The sequence below is a fragment of the Schistocerca cancellata genome, chromosome 4, assembly GCF_023864275.1.
Source record: "Schistocerca cancellata isolate TAMUIC-IGC-003103 chromosome 4, iqSchCanc2.1, whole genome shotgun sequence".
Taxonomy (NCBI): Eukaryota; Metazoa; Arthropoda; class Insecta; order Orthoptera; family Acrididae; genus Schistocerca; species Schistocerca cancellata.
In genome coordinates this window covers 350,024,220-350,048,445 of record NC_064629.1, presented here as the reverse complement: position 1 = coordinate 350,048,445, position 24,226 = coordinate 350,024,220, and positions in this window count along the sequence as shown.

Genomic DNA, 24,226 nt, shown 5'->3' with positions numbered 1-24,226 from the left:
GTTCTGGTAACAAATCCAATTATGCCAATTAGCCACAGCGCGTAATCAGAGACAGAAGTAATAAATTGCCACCGAGAGGGTAAGAAAGTTTGTTTGTTTGTTTGTTTGTACACCATTATTGCGGCTGACGTATATAAAGAGGTCCTATCTCGTTCTTTGTGTTTTACTGCCCCTTTTAATACATACCGGTAAAACGAATGGAGCACTAGATTAATTTGCGACCGCTCTATCACATGGACACGTAAAATTCCGCTATGAAAATAATTTTGTTTGTAACGGGAAACACACCGACGCTTTTCGTCGACACTGGACGTCGTATGAAAGAATTAAAATGCAATATTTGTTTGGGCTGAACCCAGCTCCATCCTACGAAAACGAAATGCTAATATCTATCGAAACACCATAGAAAATGCGCCTGACGACGCGTAGGAGAGGCGCCCTTTATATGTAATCTGGACTTGCTTATTTGATCGAAAAATTCTCGGCTGCATTCCAGAAAAGATGAGGTACGTGGCATGCCTTTGATGCTGAGATATTGCTTATTCTCAAATTAAGCGCACAATGAGTATGACGGTGGTAGATCTTTTTGATATCGGGAGAAGAGTCTGTGTGAAGCTTGATACGCAACCCACGTTCGTTACCTCAGCTTTCTTCCTGACAACTTTTGAAAGCCAGGCTATAGCTCGTGGCGCCCGCCCGCCTGTTTAAAACCCCAGAGTGTTTTCCGTTAACAAAGGAAAAGTCACATGACGTAAGCGAATATCAGGGCGCTGTGTCCCATCTGTTGGTTGAGATACATGAAAGGTTTCCGTTAACAAAGGAAAAAAGCTGTTATATTTCTGGGAGATATAACGTGAGCAAATATACACAGCTTCTTTGAGCGTGTGTACATGCGTCCGCGTGTTTGTGTGCGTGTGTGTGTGTGTGTGTGTGTGTGTGTGTGGGAACAAAGAAATGTAGATCTGGTAATAGGACATCCTACTGCTTGGAAATAATTCAGCATAAATCAACTACATCAACTGTTCAGGCGTCAGAATATCTGAGCCCTTTGTCTCCATATTCGCCAACACATAAAGCTCTTCTTACTATTTTAATAACAACGATTAAATCTTTGTCGTATTAATGTATGGAAAGTAACCTCGATATATTTTGAGGTTCGTCATTTTTGTTATCAACGTAATTTAACAGTTTAGCTCTTATCACAATAAGAAGCATGAAACGAAGCTCACGTTAACAATACTCGTTCAGTGTGGGAGGCATGCACAGTACACTAAGCTTGTTCTACAGGTGTTCCTAGTGGATACTACTAAATCTATATAATTTCATTACTTCTACATTTATGGCTTCAAAACTCCGTCACACACCTAGATACTACATCATTACATAACATAACAAACTCTTCATCCGACAATAAATTTAAGTGATCTTATAGGCTTAAAATCCAGTAGCTGGCATCACTCCACATACACACTGTCAGCTTCTGGTGATACAGTACTACACTGTGCAAAGTAATTAAAGGGTTACTTTTTCGAAACCCCAAAATACTATCCCATTGGGATGGAGAGGTTTGAAATTTCGCCCACAGGTTCCTCTTTAATGATGAAAAAAGCGTGGCGCCCTGCAGTGTCACCATCAGGTTTGGCGATGCTTCAAACAGCAAGGTGTCAACACATGCGAAAGAAGGCCAGAACGCGGAAGTTCGTGTGAGGCGTAAGGTTAGTTTCGATGTCACATTGGGACCAAAGTTCGCCACAATTCGGCCCAGCGCCACTGTGGACATCACGAACGATGGGCAGGTCGTAACCTCCCCTCCCCCATAGCAACCTCTCACACCTTCTTTTGACGTCGCTGTGATGGAGGTCAGAATTGCAGCGCCCAGCCTTGAAATCATGCAGTCCTCTAATGCGTGGCCGAGGAAGACATTTCAAACACAGTTCCGCTCAGAATCGACACGAGGTGGAATAAATGGCGTCATCCCTGCTTCTGTTATTGAGAAGTACATTTACAAGTGACGTCCTTCACAAACTTAGACACTGCTGACCACCCATACCCCCCACCCCTCACCCCCCGCCCACATCCCACCTCCCACCACTGCCCTCGGATGATTCAACGCTTCCCTAAGGAAACCGTGTGGCTGCAAACCCATAGAGCGTGATCTGACCCGTTTGGAGTGTAGCGCAACTGCAGTTTTTGTTCTGGTATGCAGGATGGAAACACTACTGAGCGCTTGCAACAGTTGCACGAAATTTGAACGTGATCCGAAGTAGCCTTCATGTTTCGCGTCCTCCCGCGGTGCGTGATAATTGGTGGGAGTAAGGAGTGGGGGGGGGGGCATGGGGTTGCGTCGTTCACACATGTGTGAGTGAAACAATGGAAAGGAGTACCTCTAACGCCCACAGTATAGCAACACCCTTGGTGCCACTCACACACATTTGTTGGGCACTTTGCCGGCTGTGGTGGTCGTGCGGTTCTAGGCGCTTCAATACGGAACCACGAGACTGCTACGGTCCCAGGTTCGAATCCTGCCTCGGGCATGGATGTGTGTGATGTCCTTAGGTTAGTTAGGTTTAAGTAGTTCTAAGTTCTAGGGGACTGATGACCTCAGATGTTAAGTCCCATAGTGCTCAGAGCCATTTGAACCATTTTGTTGGGCACTTTGAAAATGTTCCTGTACAGAGACTGTCTGTCATTGATTTCTATGTGGCAGCATGAAAGGCAGCCATTTCGACATCACTAAGCAGAGTGGGGCTACATCGCTCAGCCAGCGCCTGCTAGCCACATGCAAAACCTAAGGCATGTGGGAAGGGGTCTGTGTTATGCCAGCGCCTACGAATCATTCACCGGTTGTCTCTGTACAGGAACATTTTTAAAGAATCCAACAAAGATGTATGAATGGCACTGAGAGTGTTGCCGAGTTTAGGATCCTAGAGGGTACAACTTTCCGTTTCATTCACGCGTTTCTCAACGTTGAACCCTCAATGATCATGTCACAGGACGGCTGAAAAAATATAAGTACCCTTGCTGCTTCGGATCACTTTCAGATTTAGTCGAATAGTTTTGAACACTCCCTTGGTTTCCACCCTGTATACCAGGGCAAAAGCCGGCTGTTGTAGCCGAGTGGTTCTAGGCACTTCAGTCCGGAACCGCGCTGCTGCTACTGTCGCAGGTTCGAATCCTGCCTCGGGCATGGATATGTGTGATGTCCCTAGGTTAGTTAGGTTTACGTAGTTCTAAGCCTAGGGACTGATGACCTCAGATGTTAAATCCCTTAGTGCTCAGAGCCATCTGAACCATCTTTGAACCAGGACAAAAACTAAAGTAGCAATATTCCTCCAGTGGGTAAGACCACGTTCATGGTGCATCATTTCACGAATCCTTAGAGAAGAGTTGAATTGTCTGTGGGGAGGAGGGGGGAGGGACGTGTTAGTAGTGTCAAAGGTTGTCCAGAACGCTCTGTTGCACGTGACACAGCAAACTGTCGTTTCTGACCGCAAAATGTGCATGAATGCACTCTCCAAGAGGAGGGGTAATGCCCTTCATGCCACCTCCTGAGGACTTTCCGTGTCAGTTCTGGGCGGCGGTGTGTCTGTTATGTTTCCCTGGACGCTCATAAGAAAAACGCGTAGTACCACCGCTGGGCGTTGCAGTTCTGACTTCCATCACAGCGACGTCAATAAAAGGGGTGCGAGATTAGTATGAAAGTGGGGAGGGGGAGAAGGTGACCACCTTCTCATCGTTTGAAACGTCCACGGTAGTGTTGGGCAGAGTTCTGGTGAAATATGGTGCCAAAGTGACATCACTAACCAAGCTTAAACCTTATATGAACTGCTAAGCTCTGTCCATTCCTTCGCATGTGCCGACACCTTGCTGTTTGAAGCATCGCCAAGTCCAACGCTGACGTCGCAAGTGCGCCATTATAGAGGCACCTCTTAGCCAAATTTCGAACCCCTGTGTCACAATGTGAGAGAATTACAGTGTTTCCAAAAGTCACACTTTAATTTTACTGCGTAGTGTACTTTATTTGTGCAGTGTATTTAAGACCCACCCACCCACAAACACACACACACACACACACACACACACACACACACACACACACACACACACACAGGCACACGCACGCACTGCCCGTTTCTACTTAAGAGGCATAGTGCATGTTTTTGTTTGGATGCCAATAGTAAGAGTGCTTCCTATATTAAGAGTGCTTGCTATAAACAAAATCACAGGACAGTTCGCAATTAACTGCTGTTTGCTAACATAATATTGGTTACATGGTATCAAGGCAAACCCAATTTTGTATCACATACTTGTTTATTGATGATTTTAAACACACTGGATGACAGCAGTCAACCTGTAAAGTGACCATAATTCTCTACTGACCATAATTCTCCATTAGCATTAATTCTCTATTGAACATAATTCCCAACTGACCAGCATTCTCCTCTGACCATCATTCTCCACTGACCATCGTTCTCCACTGACCATCATTCTCTCCAGACGAGAAATTTCCTTTGAACATAGTTCTACAATGACCATCATTCTCTACTGACCTTCAGTCTACACTGAACACAATAGTCCACTGAACCTCATTCTACACTGACAATCAGTCTCCAATGACCTAATTCTCCACAGACTGCTAATCTTCACTGACTGTAATTCTCCACTGACCATAGTTATACGCTGTCCATGACTCTTAATCGATCATCACTCTCCACTAACCAAGTTCTCCAGTGATCATCATTCTCTTCATTGGCCATAATTCTTCACTGATCGTAATTTGCTACTAACCATCATTCTCCATTGACCATAATTCCCCAATGACCAACATTTTCTCAGCTGACCAACATTCTTACTATCATTCTCCATTGACCATGGAAGCGCAATACGCACCGAAGGGTTTCCTCAATAGGAGAAGGGAGAAAGACACCCTATCTTGGAAGCAAGATGCGTGAACACCATATCTGGAGCAGCAGGTCTGGTCTTCCTGAAGGACTGCAAGATAGATCTGCCACAAATATCGTCGGCTGTGAGTAAAGATGAACGTGACTTTCTCAACAGTGTAAGGTATATTAATGTTCTCTCTCTAAAAGAAGATTGTTGCAGCTCTTTGTTTAATTTGCAAGAGTATTTAGTGCTCACGTACAAAGTCGTTGGTTTGGTTCCAGCTTAAAATTTTCGTTCAAAAGCGGAAACGTTGCAGTTAAAACTTTGAAACTCGTATTTGTGTCTGGTTGATACCTGATAATTGTATAAATCTTATTCTGGTATCTAAATGTGTAAATTTCGGTGCAGGGCAAAAGAAGTACTTGGAAATTGATTTTTGGACCGAAAAATGTACTAGAGCTCATCCTACACGATGCAAAGTCCAGAATAGACGATACACTGAACAACTGGTCTGCGAGAAAGTAATCCGTTTTCAATGAGATTTACATATTCCATCTGACTGCGAAAAATATTAGTCAGATTAAAATAATGGTCCTGGATGTTTTTAATCTTTATCTTAGTCTTGCATACAATGACTGTATCAGAACAGTTAAGTTAACAACATAGAAAATGAACATAAAATTTAACGTACATGACTTTCTGATAAAAAAGCTTGAAAACTCGCAAGATAGCACTTTACTGAGATTTTCTACTGGTATTAAGCCTCTGAACTATTACATTATTTTCACAAATAACGCTCTGACAATCACTGTGCCTTACAATGGATACGAATTTTTATGATAATTACATTCATTGGCCTTCCTGAGCTCATGGTGCGCTCGTCTGTCGTGCAAAGTTTTGCTATTAGGAATATTGATCTAATTAACCAAAACCAAATTTCATTTACCACACCTGCGACGTGCAATGCAAGTCGGTATCTCACCAATTTTCACAAAAAATGCTTCTACAGCGCGCAGCTCGTGATGTGCAATGCGAGTATACACAACATGTTCATAAAGGTATATAATAAAAAATTATGAACTAAACTTAACGACTGATAAATGAGGGCAAATACTCCAAGATAGCTATGCTTCATTAAGCCATAACAACAATACGTCCTTTCATAAAGTTCTCACAACTTGACAAGTTAACAAAATATGTCTTAATAACTTTCCTTGACACTTGTTTCAATTATAAGACACATTCTTATCCTTCACAACAAAATGTTTGCAGTAAACTTCAACAATACATCATATTATAACAATAAGAAACTACAAAAGTTCTAATATGTAAAAAAAAACTAGATTTCCTTAGAAAACTTTCCTTCTGACATCCTTGCATTCATATCATCTAAGTTACACGAAATTTTTCCTCAGACTATATTAGTAAGAAATCCTTTTTAAATAATGCTGCATCCACTACACGGCAAGTCAGATTCCGTCTTTTTCAAACGAAGTACATCCAGCCAGACCGTCTAACACACACTACACTGCTACTCTCTACAAAAATGAAGTAACCACTCCAATCAACAACTGTGGTCTCAGGAACAGACTTACAAAAAATACGGTTGTATCGATACTACTGAGGTTGAGTACATTTATCAAACTCACGACTTCCATTACATTTATGGCCATAACTTCTTGCAAATCGAATTAGCAAATCGGACAGTCCCTTTTCAAAGTGAATGTGAAAATAATACAGTCACTCAAGATACAATGCTTTACAGATTCTGAACAGTTTGTTCCTTTTGAAGTTATGATAAGTATGAATGTATTTACTACACTGAAATGATTCTGATTCAATGTAACAAACTGGCTGATAGTTTCTGTAAGGGTATTTTACTCATATTGTATACGAAATGTAATTCAATGTCATTTAGATTTTATTAACGTAAATACAGCTGTCAAAATTTGGTTAGCAGGTGGAGATACCTCAAATATTTACTCAAATTGCAAAAACCCTTTATATTATATATACTATAAAATTATTATACTATAAACAAGCTGGGGTACCCGGATTCGCTCAGGAGTTAGTATGAGACCGTGTGGTGGTTGGAATAAAAGCATAAACTCTAAAGTGTTAGAGGTAAAATGCGTTTATTGAAAACATCTTCTTACTATTTACAATGCTTGTTAAAGTATAAGAGGTAAAAGAATTTATTGAAAAAAATTCTAACTCTTTAAAATACTTGTTTGCAAACAACGCTTTTCATTTTGTTATTCTGGGTGTATATGAACAAATTTTTCGAATTTGCTACTCGAGAGCAAGCTACGAATAGTTGAGCGTGAGAGAATAAAGAATTTTTGAGGTTGATTCCGCAGTATTTAAAGTTTGTCCTTGGGCTTTGTCAACTGTAAAAGTGTAGGCTGATTTGATTGAAAATTGCCGTCTTTTAAATCGGAATGACAGTTCAGCTTCAGTCTGGACCCGCGCTGCTGCTACGGTAGCAGGTATGAATCCTGCCTCTGGCATGGATGTGTGTGATGTCCTTGGGTTAGTTAGGTTTAAGTAGTTCTAAGTCTAGGGGACTGATGACCTCAGATGTTAAGTCCCAGAGTGCCATCTGAACCATTTTTTTGACAGTTCAGTAGAGACCAGCGCTATTTTGGGGATAAATAGTGTGTGTGCCCTTTGTGCTTTCCAGACATTAGCTAAGCTTCGATGATGTTATGCGTCAGCTGTTTGACGATCATCCTTATTCCGTTACATAGTTTTGATGAGATGAGATTTCTGAGTAGTATTATCGGAGATTCAATTTTAAGTCGAGGTCAGTGTGATGACATTCCTGGTGCTTTCAAAGAGTTTAGGAATTCTGTAGGGAAGTTCACACTTTCTTCAACTTTTACCATCTTGTCGATCGGTTTGTAATTCTCTCTTTACAGGTAATTTTCTTTTGCATATTAAAGTTGATTTCGTAGACAATATTATTTTTAGTTGCCAAAACTGCCCTTTCAAATAGCCAATCCGGATTGGTCTAGTTGTGAACAATGTTTGAATAAATTCAGTCGATGAGTTCGTTTTCAGCAGTGGCTATGTTGCAGAAATCACTGTTGATTTTAATGAGGGCGGTTGTCTGGTCAGTAGGATATGTGCCTTCAACTATCTGTAAAAGTTGTGGAGCAAAATGTGCTGTTGTTTCGTCTTTCGATAGTTCAACTCTCATATTTTTTGTTAGTCGCAATATTTTTGTGTGTGGCCAGAGACGTGACTTTTTTAAGCATGCATTGACCTCTTCTGCTGGTGTTGACTTGGGATAACTGGAAGTGTTAGTCGAACATCGCCTGAGAGTATGAGTAGAGCTCCTCCCATCACATCAGAGTTTCCTTGCAATTCTTGTAATGTTCTGTCACTGGCTTCGAGTGATATTTATGTGATATTGTGCCTTCGTCCCAGAAGATAATTTTAGCTTGCTTTGGAAGTTCACCCTGTCCACATGCTCTTGAGAATTTAATTACCGGGAATTGTTCGTAGGCTATATTCAACGGTAGTTGTAGGGCGAAAATGCTATGCGATGTTTAGCACGTATTTCTGCCAGCAATTAATTTATTAGAAACAGTATTTCTGTCGATCCGGGCCATGATAAAGTTGTAAATTTCCTTGTGATTATCACTCAGGAGGGGTTTGTTGTGAACAGTATATTGAAGCACTTCGCTGATGTTGCATCATTTTTCCTTTGCAATTTCGAAGTTTAGCACACTGATAGCATCTTGCGTGGTCCTTGCATCCCAAGGTGTACTACGTTCTGGTTGTTTATTGCTAACCATTTACCTTGCAGGCGAATAAATGTTTCATTGAAGATGTCATCGCTGAATTCGATGGTTAGTTCGGGATGAGCTTGTCGGATTTGGTGTAGTTCAAATGGCTCTGAGCACTATGGGACTTAACATATGAGGTCATCAGTCCCATAGAACTTAGAACTGCTTAAACCTAACTAACCTAAGGACATCACACACATCCATGTTCGAGGCGGGATTCGAACCTGCGACCGTAGCGGTAGCGCCGTTCCAGACTGAAGGGCCTAGAACCGCTCGCCCACAGCGGCCGGCGGATTTGGTACAGTATTTCATCACTCATACTCTTTTTGAAGGAGTCCCATAATTATTTTGGATTCCATGGGTTACATGTTGTAAGAATTGTGGCGAATAAGTCTCTTATTTGTTCAGCTGAGCCATTAGTGAGGCTTATGTAGTGTTACTTCCCAGTGGTTGTCGTTTTCCAGCAGTCGTAAGCGTTTGCATGCTTCTCTGTACGTCTGGCACAGGTAACCGTCGACAGTCTTGAGCTCTGTGAAACTTGTTGGTTCCCGTATTTCGTGTAGTGACATCCGGAGACAGAAACATTCGGCGTTGTTCGGATGTACGTTGTATACTCGGCCTTGTGCGCCAGTTTTCATGATTCCTTGATGATCTTCTACTGAAATCCCTTGTTTTCTTCGTTGAAAAATTTTTCTTGTGGTGTTCCACGTATAATAGGTAGGGACGTCGACATACAGGGTGTTTATAAATGAATATCGGGGTTTTAACGCTTTATAATATTTATTGTATTAAACTTACAATTATAAATGATATGTCAAATGAAAGAGCAACTCAAACAGTTTTACCAAGAACCTTATAAATGTTCTCTGGCATATCGAAGTACGCGATTGTTTGAAGTTCACTGTACCCAAGCGCTGGAGAGGCCGCAAGGGGCCCAATGACAGGGCTTGCTTTGCATGGCCTCCACGTTCACCCGACCTAACGCCATGTGATTTTTTCCTTTGGGGCTTCATCAAGGATCGTGTGTACGTGCCTCCGTGACGAGCAGACCTCCCTGCACTAAGAAACCGGATTGAAGCAGCTGTTGCTACAATCACTGAAGACACACTTATCAAAGTTTGGGAAGAACTCGACTATAGACTTGACGTGTGCCGTGTGATGAATGGTGCTCACATTGAACATTTATAAGGTTCTTGGTAAAACTGTTTGAGTTGCTCTTTCATTTGACATATCAATTATAACTGTAAGTTTAATATAATAAATATTATAAAGCGTTAGAACCACGCTATTCATTTATAAACACCCTGTATAATAATGTTTTCGCGAATGGATCTGTGTGGTACAAATGGTAAATAGCTGTTAATGTTGTGTTCTGAGGTGGTTCGCTTGCAATTTTTCTAGCGGTGTCTTCTCCAAATGTACCGATAAACGTTGGACAGTTGGTTCGCGTTCGTGTATGGGAAGACTGAAAATCCGTCATGCTGCTTCTTTACTGTTAATATATCTTCCCATTTGGTAAACGAGGATCTCCTCGTTTCTGTTTTGTTGACTGCTGTTTTTGGCGATTTGAAACACTGCCATGGCACTGCCTTTCATCACACACTTGCAAACATATTTGATGGATTTCACAGAATTGCAGTATTGTACGTTTATGTGTGCTTGGAACATTTTGGAAAGCAGGGTTTTATATGGTACTATCCACTGATTATCTATTTCCAGTTCGCCGCTCTCTCATATTTATATTTTTGCCGTGAAGCCACCGTTTTTGGGTGATCGTCTTCTGTATTGGGGATAGCCTACAACTCCGGTTTGTATGCCGTCCAAGTTTGGTTTTGGATGTTTTTTCGTACATTTTCCATCACACATACATGGCGAATTGGGGTTTAATGGCCCTCATTGTCTGTGAATCATGTTTACCCTTCTATGTAGTACCATTCTGGATCTTCTTGTGGATTGGTAAATTCTGCTTGGATGATTTTGTCGATAGCCATGGGATGAATTCTGTCGTGCAGCCATACGAGATTGTTTAAGTGAGGCAGTCCTCGTTTTTGCCATTAGATTGTGTACATTTAGCATCTAACGATTCCAGAGATGTGGTATTTCGTGACGACTACAATAAATCACATTTGTTTTCCTTCTCAAACTCCAGCTTTTACGTCGTGCCGATGCAAGGAGGCCTGTCCGTATCGTAATTGTTCTTTGGTCTCTAGGCACGATGAGCTGCATGTGAATGTTATGAAAGGTCAGGTAGTCCATATTTTCTTATGTAGGTCATCGCATCTTGGGCGTATTCGTGCATGTGTCTCGGTATTTTTATGTATGATGAGGGTAAGATTACCTTTGTTCCAGTGCCGTCAATGTTTCCGTCGTTTATGATTGCGTCCTGAAGGTGGTTTTATTCTCCTGTGCGTAGATTCTTCTGATTCAGTCTTATGTAAAGCATTCGTACCGCTCCTATTATTGCATACATATCTGCCAGGAATTGTTGGAATAAATGGCGAGTATTAAGAATGTGATTGTATGTTTCATTGTGTCTGGTCATTAAGCGGTAAGGATGTGATTTTTTTGTTTGTTTCTACACCTGTTTCAGGTTGTACTTATTTCACATTAAAATGACATCAGTCGTCTCCATGCAGAAATATTTATGGATATTGGAGGGCATCATATGATCGGTGTGTCTCTGCAATTCGTTGTAGTCCTTCTCGTCTTCGTTAATTGTGCCATAGCTTGTGTTTTCATTGTCCACAATTACGATGGCGGCAGCGCGGTGTGGCCGCAAGGTTTGAGGCGCCATGTCACGGATTTCGCGGCCCGTCCCTCCGGAGGTTCGAATCCTCCCTCGGGCATGGATGTGTGTGTTGTTCTTAGCATAAGTTAGTTTAAGTTGTGTGTAAGTCTAGGGGCCGATGACCTCAGCAGTTTGGTCCGTTTGTAATTCACACATATTTGAAGATTTTTTTACGATAGTGACTTGGTCTATTTGAGGTGCATTAAATTGGCTTTCGTGTTCTCCATGTGGTCTTTTGTCGAATCAAATTATAACTTTATAGTCTTCAGAAATCATTCGGCCTAGTGCTATTTTGAATTTGTGAATCAGTTGATTGTAATCATAAAGTATCCTGTGTACATCACGGACTACTTCTCGTCTCAATCCACTGACATTTGTACATCGTTGATCAGTTTCTGTTGCTTCATTTCCGATTAAATATAGTTGTAGAAATTTGTGGTCTTCGTTGGATAGTGGTAGTAATGGTCTCATGTTGTGATAGGTTTGTACTTGAACGGAAAAAACAAAATCGGTTTCATCTTTGTTAGTGGTGACCTAAGTGACACTGAAAGAAGTCATTTGTAAGCAGGCGTTGTAAGCTTTTGTATTTTGAATAAAGTTCTTCGATTCTGGAGTTTCCCTGGTCATGTAATGTACAGATTCCTGCGGAGGATCTTCCAGTGGTGGTAATCGAATTATTCAATTCATAAAACAGTATCGTAGTGTGCCTCTAGTGAATTTTTTCGCGTTGCAAAGCTGACAAGTGTTATCCATTTTTCCGATTACGACGTGTTTGTGTTTGTTATATTCTTTCGTGTGGTCGTAGTGGAATGCTTCATTTGTGAGGTTGTACTCTTTGCTTGTCCTCTTCCGCACTTCTTGCAGGGTGATACTTTCATGGCTGGCTTCACAGTCTTTTATTACACGATTTTGTCGCAATTCTTGATTCTTTAAGCCGTTCATTTTGTTGTTGTTCTGTTCCTCTGCTTCTCACTGTGTTCATTCTACTTAGTTGAGAACTTTACCGTGCTTCGTGCTGTTCGTCCGTTTCGTTTTTTCACTATTTTTCTTGTTTTCGCCGTTTTGCTTCAGAACTGGCAGGATCTCCTCCTCTTTTACGCTTGGGCATTGTCTAAAATATAAACCAAATCATCTTTTAATTAAAAATGTACTAAGTACACCTTACACACTTTTCACACTTTATTTTCAATTTACATTCAGTCACTGTATCACTTTGACTACTCACACTTTACCATTTGTTTTTATCCACTTACTGCACTAGGTGTCAGTTTCTCCCTTCGTCACTAATAAGAAATTGACGTTCGAACCTACGACGTGTCTTGCTTTATATATCCCTGTGAATGAGTAAGCCATTAGAGGGGCGAATTCCAGAACATACCAAAACGGTTTCGTATGGTCCACAACGTTCCAGGAAATTCCACAACATTCGAGAGTGTTCTGGAATGTTCCACAATGGTCTGGGATGTTCCGCGGTGTTTCCCAGATGTTCCCAACTACTCCCGAACATTCCACAACATCCCATACCATTGAGGAACATTCCGGATCATTCTGAAATGTTGTGGAATGCTCTGGAATACTCTCGAATGTTCTGGAATGCCTTCGAATATTCTCGAATGTTCTGAAATTTTCTAGAAATTTCTAGAGGGCGAAACTTCCCAGCCCTTATATCTTCAAAAGCGCGCCCTTCAACTGAAAATGGGACCCTTCTCCAAGTATGGGGGATAGATGGTTACTACACCATATAACTCCCTTGATCGTACCAGGACTCGTTTCCTAGTTTTAGCGGCACCCACGTTGCACACTTACTTTATAATGTATATTGGTTATATTACATTCTAAAAAGTGTCGAAGATGGTTTAGAAAGTGTATTAAATTCACATGTCTCCCCTGAATATGATACCTTAAAAAGTGATGAGATTTTAGTGGAAAAATGTGAAATACCATTAAATGTGTAAACAATCTAAAACAACAATGAATGTATAATTTTAACATGAACTGTATAATTTTCACTCTGAATATACCTGCTTGTATATAAATGTGCATAGTCAACCAAGTGAGCATCAAACTATGTTTGGAAGGTAATAAATTTTATATTTAGAGTACATTTCTATTGAGGATTTTTTTTTCTCATTCGCTCTGTAATATAATACAAAGACAGAGATGAAATTTTCTTATGATTTTAGGCAGTGCAGTATTTTACTTAAGGAGAAAGAGAGAGAAAGAGACATGAAATATACTGATGGTGAAGCAGGACGATATTTTAACATGAACATTACTGGATATGAAATTTACTGATGAGAGAGATGTAAGACGAAATTTATTGACAAGAGAGTACAGTATTTGGCATGAACATGAACTATGACAACAGAGAGAAAACTATGTAAGGTGAGAAAAATACACAGTTAAGTATCTGCCATAAACATTTGTGTATGTGTGGTGTGTGTGTGTGTGTGTGTGTGTGTGTGTGTGTTTGTGTGTAATGTGATTTACTGAAGAAAAGCAATTTTTTCTTAATTTACTGCCAATTTTTAAATTTTGCACTAATTTTCAAATTTCGCTCTTCCATTTCTTGATGGGCATTTTAATAGCACATTCTGAGTGGCTGTTTCTACACTTGCACAATTCGGCTAGTTCAACCATTTTGGATTTTGATTGATTGCTACACTATCATTTTCTGGAGGGGGGAATGGTAGATGGGGCATCAGTTGTTTCATTTCGATATTCCCACTACCATAATTGGGCTAGTTCCACCATCTTGGACTCTGATTGGTTGTCTTACTTTCATTCTACACCGTTATTGGCTGGAGGAGTGGCACTGGGGGTAGGGAAGTATGTGGAGGGGATAAGAAGGTTGGAGTAGGGGTAGGAAGAGGGGAGTGAGAGTTGAGTGGGTGTGACCTGTCACTTGATGGATAATGGGGTGTGATATGTGATGCATTCCAGTTCATATATCTGACCCTGCATGTAGGCAGATATCAAACTGAACCAGAGTCACTATGGCCATGCTACTATCAGGATAACATTTTTTTCACTCCAGATCTCCGACTCATCTTCCATTTCCGGCTTCTGCAGAGAATTTGTTTCTGGGAAGTCATTATTAACCGTCATTGCCAACTTACCGGGCCCCGACACCTTCAAAAATCTAATCTCGTGTCTTCCGAAGCAGCTTCTCATTCATGTAAATCGTTCTCTTTCTCGGTTTCCAACCATTTCCTGTTAGAGGCTGCATTCTCGTTTTGTACAGATAAAACACTATTTTTCTTCAGAGTATTCTGAGTTAGATCAACATTTTAGTTGAACTTATGGTCATCTTTCCCACCTAGCGACGTTAAAATTCCGTTTTCTAATTCCTCTCCTTCCCATCCTATTTGTTCCTTTAGCTTTTTTTACATGCTTATGCACTAATATAAACTTCTGTTCAATTGGTTCAAATGGCTCTGAGCACTATGGGACTTAACATCTGTGGTCATCAGTCCCCTAGAACTTAGAACTACTTAAACCTAACTAACCTAAGGACGTCACACACATCCATGCCCGAGGCAGGATTCGAACCTGCGACCGGAGCGGTCACGCGGTTCCAGACTGAAGCACCTAGACCGCACGGCCACACCGGCCGGCGTAAACTTCTGTCCCCTTCTAGCTTCTTTCTCTTTCTTTTATGCATCCCAAACTCTCTTATCTGCTTCGAACAGTGCCAACAGTTTCGATATTATAACCTTTCTAATCTACACAAATTCCTTTCATATTCCTTCTTTGTTTCACTCCCTAAACGTAACTATAATAAGTACCTGTAGCTATTTACTGACACATTTCTCATTTAAACGGTAACATTCGAGATAAATTCCGTTAGTCGACTGCCCTAAAGAGAAACAGTCGACACAAGCACAAAGACGAGCAATCGCGCCCAACTATTGTTTAAAAAATCACTGTACTGGGCTTAACATTGGCCGCTTCCCATCGTTGAAAAGCCGATGGTCGTTGTCTCCTGCTGTTGAAGATGAAAGTCTCTGCTGTGATTCCAATCCTGGCAGATACACCAAGTGAAATGATCTTCCTCGTCCATTGTTTCAGATCTCCTGTAGCATTTCGTGAAGACCTACTTGAGGCCGCGGTCGTCTACATCCTCTTAGTGGCGTGCGATATGCGACAAAAATGACACGACATATTGCTTCGTAGGCTTCCTCAGACACTGATAATTATTATCTACGTGGAATATTCTACAAGTTAATTTCTGTGAGACACGAAGTCAAGAAAACTGTGAATGTAAGCTAGATGTGGTAGATAGAGAAAAGATTTAAACTGAAACTGTAATCTATATGCTGGAGATAGAGAAAAGACAAAAACTGGGAATGTAAGATAACTGTTGTAGGTATAGGAAAAAGATCTGCAGTGAGTTTGTAATTCGTGGATTGTTGTGGAATGTTCGGGAATATTTGGGAACATCTGGGAATATTCCAGAATGTTCGGAAACACCGCGGAACAACCCAGATCATTGTGGAACCTTCCAGATTACTCTCGAATGCTGTGGAACGTTTTGGAACTTGTGGACCATGCGAAGCCTTTGTGGTATGTTCTGGCATTCGCCACTGGTATGCCTTACTCATTCACAGGGATATATAAAGCAAGACACGTCGTAGGTTCGAACGTCAATTTCTTATCAGTGCAATGTTACATAATGTATTGAGCTACAAATCTCGGTGTTTCTCTTGTAACACTCGTATGTATTTCATGTCTGAATTTCCATACCAGACAAAATATTCCACATCATTCTTATATTGCATAGATTACATCCCAATATACCTTTCAGACTAAGGACTTAAGGACTTGGCTACATGCAGCAAAGCAAAGTACACACATCAAAAGAAGTTTTGTATCACCCCAGTTCCCAGAACTCCTGAAGATAGACGTTGACTGTGGATATTGTATCACAGACATAGTCCCTTTGACCGTTCAGAGGTGTCACTAAACCTACTCAAGATATAAACAGCCATGCATGAGCAGGCGCTTATTAGACCAAGGGGGTCCGACAGTCGATCACTTCCAGTCATTCCACCAGGAAGAAGGTACACGGCTCGTGTTGTCTGCAGTTCAACCATGCCTAGACGGTCAGCACCACGGTTCGATTGCGTCCGCATTGTTACTTTGTGCCAGGAAGGTCTCTCAACAAGGGAAGTGGCCAGGTGTCTCGGAGTGAGCCAAAGCGACTTTGTTCGGACGTGGAGCGGATAGAGAGAGACAGGAACTGTCGATGACATGCCTCACTCAGGCTGCCCAAGGGCCACTACTGCAGTGGATGACCGCTACCTACGGATTATGGCTCGGCGAAACCCTGACAGCAACGCCAACATGCTGAATAACGCTTTTAGTACAGCCACAGGACGTCGTGTTACGACTAACTGTGCGAAATAGGCTGCATGATGCGCAACTTCACTCCCGACGTCCATGGTGAGGTCCATCTTTGAAACCACGACACCATGCAGCGCGGTACAGTTGGACCCAACAACATGCCGAATGGACAGCTCAGGATTGGCATCACGTTCTCGTCACCGACGAGTATCGCATATGCCTTCAATTAGACAATCGTAAGAGACGTGTTTGAGGCAACAGGGTCAGGCTGAAGGCCTTAGACACACTGTCCAGCGAGTGCAGCAAGGTGGAGATTCCCTTGTGTTTTGGGGTGGCATTATGTGAGGCCAACATACGCCGCTAGTGGCCATGGAAGGCGCCATAACGGCTGTACGATACGTGAATACCATCCTCCGATCGATAGTGCAACCATATCGGCCGCATATTGGCGAGGCATTCGTCTTCATGGACGGCAATTCGCGCCCCCATAGCGCACATCTTGTGAATGATTTCCTTCAGGATAACGACATAGCTCGATTAGAGTGGCCAGCAAGGTCTCGAGGCATGAACCCTATCGAAAATGAGTGGGATAGATTGTAAAGGACTGTTTATGGACGACGTGACCCACCAACCACTCTGAGGGATCTACGCCGAATCGACGATAAGGAGTGGGACAATCTGGACCACCAGTGCCTTGATGAACTTGTGGATAGTATGCCACGACGAATAAAGGCATGCATCAATGCAAGAGTACGTGCTACTGGGTATTGGAGGTACCGGTGTGTACAGCAATCTGGACCACCACCTCTGAAGGTTTCGCTGTATGATGGTGCTACATGTGTGGTTTTAATGAGCAATAAAAAGGACGGAAATGATCTTTATGTTGATCTCTATTCCAATTTTCTGTACAGGTTCCGGAACACTCTGAACCGAGATGATGCAAAACTTTTTTTGATGTGTGGATATGGATTGCATTATGCAATTATCGTCACAACTAGAAGAGAATGATATCTTCTCTTGACGTAGGAAGCTCTCTGAGTATCATATTTCCAAGGAATAACAAAGAAAAGGATGGAGGTAACATGGGGAAGAAGGAGATGAAAATGTGAGTGAACCGCTAAAATACTGTGTTGTAGTTGGTTGCTTCAATTTAATGGCTGGTTGGAGGGTAGGTGAAAGACAAGTGTGTGGCGATGTGCATTTGTATGGCCAGTCACGTGGTGACGATGACGTCGTAGATACGGAGAGAGGGGATTCTAACGTTATGGGTTGTAAATCTGTGGAGTTTCTCTTAAACATCATTTTTGGTCTATAATACATACTGCCATCTGCCTGTTACATATTGCCTATCACAGTACCAGCTTCTTTATTGTCTTAGTACCTCTATTTCATTTCCACACTGTCCCACACCTTGTTACATTACAGTTTAACAAAGACTCTTTTGCAAGTTACCCAATAACTGTAGAATGTAAGAAAAATAAGTTAACTATTGCATAATAGGTTCGCCAATAGGCTTTAGTATCAAAAAACGAAGTAAATAATATCTGCTGCTCTTGATGTCTACGTTAGAACGATGAATTAACTTTCCTAACCATGCACCGGATGAGCATAAAGTATTTCTCTGACTAGAAGAACTTTTTTCTAAGCAGCTCTGCCATATAGGGCCAGAAAAGACCATACATTTCATGTGGCCCTGCACAGACGTTTGCGAGGGCCCCTAAGCTTTCTTAGTCCATTGGTGTTAATTATCACAAATAATGATTCTTCAGTACGTTGCTTTACACTTGACGGTAAATAAATGCTGCCTGCACTGTTCACTATCAATAATTTATTTACTAATTTAATGTACCGTGTTTGAGTAGATACAAATATTACTTCACTCAATAATAATAATAGCTACTGAAAGAAATTTTTCATCCTCTCTTTTAAAAAAAAAATGCCTCCTTCACAATTTCAGTAGTCATTTTCTTTAACTCTGCTTAAATATTCAGGCCACAGAGCACTTACATTATCTATGGTGACGGTCAGAGCTTTAATATTTTTCGTTTCAATATCCATAGGGATATGTTGACTGTAGAATCAAACTGCTTCCATTCACGTTCGAGTAAACATTCAAGAGACACAATGTTTCAAATTTGGAGGAATAATTGATCAGCCTGTTTACTTCTGCTAAACGATCACGAGCCAAACTACATTGAAATTTTGTGTATTTTAAAGCAGCCATTCTTCTGATAATTTTTCTGATTTAGGCTCTCCTGCCTCAATTCTTGCTCTCCATCTTGTTTCAGACAGGCCAGGAAATGATCTATCTCCAGTGTATTTTTATAACCGTTGTCATCTCTGTTGGCTTGCACTGAAGAAATTGTACAGCAGGTTCAGATAGCAAAAGAATGTACCAACTATTTCATTATTTCTTGTAGCATGCAGTCCTATTAAGTTCAGACTAAGGTTTGCACAAGATGAAAATATTGCCAGCGGATAAATGTCTCTAATTTTTCCTGCATGCCTTTTACTAGCCCACCCGTATTTCATTCATTATCAAAGCACTGACCATGACTGAGGTATGAATCAGTTTCATGTTCCTTAAACACATCTATGATAGCCTCACTAATTTCTTCATCTGTCTGCTAATTTAAATACTCCAAAAACCTCTCATTAATTTCCCATTTAATTTTCCTCTGTGTTAAAACAATACTTTTAAAAAAAAAATACCTTAGAATCAGAATACAGTATTCTGCTCGGTCTTAGCCACATCTAGAGCATCTCAAATCAATGAAAAAAAAAAAGCAGTGGTTCATGCTTTTCATCAAAGATTTTCTTTAATAGATTATTTGCACAAAAAGATAAAAGTTCATTCTGTGCTCTCCAAGATAAATAGTTCGCTATCTTTTCATGTTTCTCTTGACAGCTTCTAACATGAACTGTATATTCTCTTCAAAATAAATCATATTTTGCCAATAACAGATTTACCCCTTTATTTGGCTCTCCTAACTGGTGGCTAATGCCCCTAAAAAGCAAATTTCGTGATGCTAAAAAGACAGCAACATATAAAATTCTTTTTAATAGCTCACGTAAAAAGTCTCTTTCTTTCAACAGTTGTTCCTGGAACGTTGAATGCAAACTGCTACCTATTAGGCTTTGCTCATAGTGTCACGATGCTCAATAATTATATTTATACAACAAACTATTCTCGTGATCGTGAAGAATAGAGTATAGATCTTTGTAAGCTGTTTTCGTGTAACCAAAACACTTAATCCAGCTCGCTAACCTGGATGTAACAGGCTTTCTGGGATCATTCTGCAATATTAAGCATGACCAACAGAATATATTTTTCTGGTTGTCACTCCACATTAACCAATCTTTTTTTACACCAAATTTGTTGTTAGAGTGTTTAGAATACAAGTGATATTTTTGTAAATTTTCCACTTTGTTTGTTCACAAACTGTTCAACTGTTCGTAGATCAACATTTAGCACCACTTCTAATAGTTACGTCTCTTTCACTGTTATTAAATTAATATGGCCATTGCACAGTATCACTTGGATTCCATTCATAGTCTCTACGTCCGTCAGACTCAAACTTTCGTTCGCTTATCAATCCTTCGTCAGGTGGAAAATGTTAATTTCAGATGCAGTTAGTTTAGGTTTGCTCTCAGAGCATTATTCTGCTTCGGCTGACGTTGAATGGTTATTTATATTCGCCGCTGTATTATCTACAGGCAAAAAGTAGCTCTATTTTTTTTATTTTCTCTAGTTTACTAATAAATTTTTCATCGACTTTACATTTTTCTGATCGCTTCTGTTCACCAGATTTATGTACATAATCCACTTAGATTGCTGTGGCTAAAGGGACCAAACTATGAGGTCATCAGTCCCTGTGTTCTATATGTGTCAAGGAGCGATGAGTCCTCAGATAGGTAGTACTCAGAAGACAAACTGTGATAAACCCGATCGTAACCTAGAATCAATGAAACCAAGAGACACAAGCTAAGAGAAGTGAGAGGGGAAGGTGGTTGAGTTACTCCACTAAGAAAGAAGCAGGAGGCCGCCGGGACGTAATGTGCGACGGGAGACGCGCCCTCTGCATCGGACCAGTATTTCGTAATCCTCCATTATCACATAAAAACTAGTAACGGCGACTAGTTGATAAAATCTCAAGAAAACGAACAACCCGACAAGACAGTAAACCAACTACATATGTAAGAGAATAAGAAGAACTAGAAGGTGAGAAGACAGGAACCAGGCCAGACCACCGAACAAGGACAGCCATGGCCTCAAGGGTTAGGGCAGACGACGGAGCACCACTCTAAAACCCTAAAGCGGCTGACGAGACCAATGTAGGCTGCCTCACAAAGAGGAGTAGAAACCACTTTCCGGCTAAAAAGAAATCATTTTCCGTGTAAAACCTAAAACCAGATCAGTCACTTTGATATTGTCCACTAGCACCAGAGGCAGCGTGTCTGAAAGGTCAAGGTTTCGCCGTAAGGAGGACAAATTGGGATAGTACGGAAGGATGTGGACCACCATCAGATTGGTACCACACCGACAGTGGGGTGGATCCTCAATCGCAGGATGTTGCTGACATGAAGCCGACAGAGAATAGTGGATTCCCCGCGAGAAACAAGAAGAAAGGACTGGAATGAGATTTTCACTCTGCAGCGGAGTGTGCGCTGATATGAAACTTCCTGGCCGATTTAAACTGTGTGCTGGACCGAGACTAGAACTCGGGACCTTTGCCTTTCGCGGGCAAGTGCTCAGCCAACTGAGCTTCCCAAACACGACTCACGCCCCGTCCTCACAGCTTTACTTCTGCCAGTTCTGCAAGATTCGCAGGAGAGCTTCTGTAAAGTCTGGAAGGTAGGAGACGAGGTACTGGCGGAAGTAAAGCTGTGAGGACGGGGCGTGAGTCGTGCTTGGGAAGCTCAGTTGGTGAGCACTTGCCCGCGGAAGGCAAAGGTCCCGAGTTCGACTCTCGGTCCGGCACACAGTTTTAATCTGCCACGAAGTTTCAAGAAGAAAGGACTGCTTTATGGTAGTGGTCTCTTTTACTGCTCGCAGTTGATTGAGGGAAACCATGGCATAGCAGTCGTGTTCCAAGCCTCCAACAACTGCTGGCGTAGAGTCAACGAAAGGTCCAGTTCTAGGAATCTCGTACCCTAAGTTTCTGTCTTAGTAGTTAATTTGAACAACCAGTCAGGATGTTCATTCCCTCGGATCCCAATGAGATCTGGAGTAGAGGCAAAGACGAAAGACCGTCCTTCTTGATGGAGGACAGAAAGGAGATTGTGGATAGTCATAATTAATGGATGTCGAGCGTAGCACTGGTCGATACCCTGCAGACTACTCAGGGAGTCAATGCCAGTTAAAATAGTCTCGCCTGTGCAAAAGCGAACGTGACTTAGGTCTCGAGCGATTACCACCAGTTCTGCAGTGAGTACACTGCATCTGTTTGGCGGGAAGTGTAGTTCACTACACCTTTAGTGCGTTTAGGCCAAATTGGTTCGTCAGTCTGCCTTAGAGCCGACATGTGTACCACTTCTGAACCCAGAAATGCATCAACGTCGGCTAGTAGCAGGTGGCGAAATAACTATCCGGTCAGCAGAGTTTTTCGGCCCGAAGTATAGACTGGGACAGATATGAGGACGGTAAAAACATCATGGGGGCGTTCGCGATTGCTCCCTGGCAAGAGGCGACATTGGAGGAATTTGGAGTTCAGAGCTGAGACACAGTATGCCAACTGCTATAGTGATTCCAATGCTGGGCCGCTGTTTTGGGAGGTGGATCTCTCTACTAAGAATAAGGACACGGTAGTTCAAGTGCTCAGGGGAGCACCGCATGTGTATCACATAGTTAAGCAGCAGCTGCTGGCGCCTAATCTGTGATCGAAGGTCCCAAGCCTCTTACTTCAGTTTAAAAACGGTACAAAGAGAACTGCCTGATAGTTTCACAGATACCTCATTTAGTTGCACAAGAAAAGGAGCATAATTTTCACGAAAACAACAACGTACTCGCTGCTCTGACTGCGTACGTTAACTGAATGAATGAAAATAACCGACGGCCGGTGTGGCCGTGCGGTTCTAAGCGTTTCAGTTTGGAACCACGTGACCGCTACGGTCGCAGGTTCAAATCCTGCCTCGGGCATGGATGTGTGTGATGTCCTTAGGTTAGTTAGGTTTAAGTAGTTCTAAGTTCTAAGGGACTGATGACCTCAGAAGTTAAGTCCCATAGTGCTCAGAGCCATTTGAACCACAGGACTTAAATCTGAAACATACTGCTTATAAAACACCAGCACGCTGACAGTAGAGCCAAGCGCGCTAAAAACAATCGTCATAATCGTTGCCAAAGCCGTTTTTCTGAAACTAGCCAGGTCACTATGACCGAGTCTCTAAATTCCTGTAATCCTACTATCGATTGAATAAACGCTATTCGTGTCACGAAAAGGTTCCACAAAGTTGCTCAATCCATATTTAAATATATTTAATCCCTAGAAATTTTGCGATTATTTGCCGCTGACAAACGTGAAAAACGTTGAATGTAAGGATTTATCGTTTAATTTGACGACAATGGTGTTCAGTCATCGGCGCAATCGATTACCTGTATGTGTTGTAAAACTGTTTTCGATAGTTAGAAAGCTGCAACTTGTCCTACTTTTCTTGAGTTGAGTCGCAGTCCAGCGCGGGGGGTCACTATAGTGGGCTTGGGGCGAGGGATGTTATGCGGGAAAAACCTCAGGCAGTGTTGATAACAATTGTAGCTCGTGCTACATTCTGACGACTTGCTGTAAAGGAAATGATGCACGGAATTAATAAGGTTTCATGAGAGCGTGCTTAAATGACGTTCATGTTCACATGCGGTACGTATATCTAGTAGTGAAAGTGAAATGAAACTAAATTAACGCCACAGTTCAGGTCCAAACAATAAGGATGGTATAGCGTAATAGCCACTCAGTGTCACCTTTCATAGATTGGCAGCAGTGACAATCACAGTAGTCAAGCGTCACGAATATCTGATGGTTTCCGAGGCCGAGTGGCAAGCAATACTAGGGGGCATTGCCCCAAGAAAAGCTGGACAAGCTATAAAATCTTTTTGTCGTCGATTTATTTTCTGTCGTTTTCTATTTAAAAACTAACCAGCATTGATCGAATGTGCTTGTACGATAGCCCAGCAGACTGTTCAGCGAAAATATCAATCTTAAAAAAGAATAGCAACTGAGTAAAGAATAAAAATACATACAGAGATATAATTTTTCTCTACGGGCCCCCCAAAATCCGCCCCCCCCCCATCCACCCTCCGACACTGGTCGAGGTAAACCCCTCCACCCCTTTACGGGAGATCCTGCGATAGCTTAACTCACACGGCGTTTTATGTATGTACTTTCAAATGTCTAACCTTTTTTTTTTCTTGCAAAAGGTAACT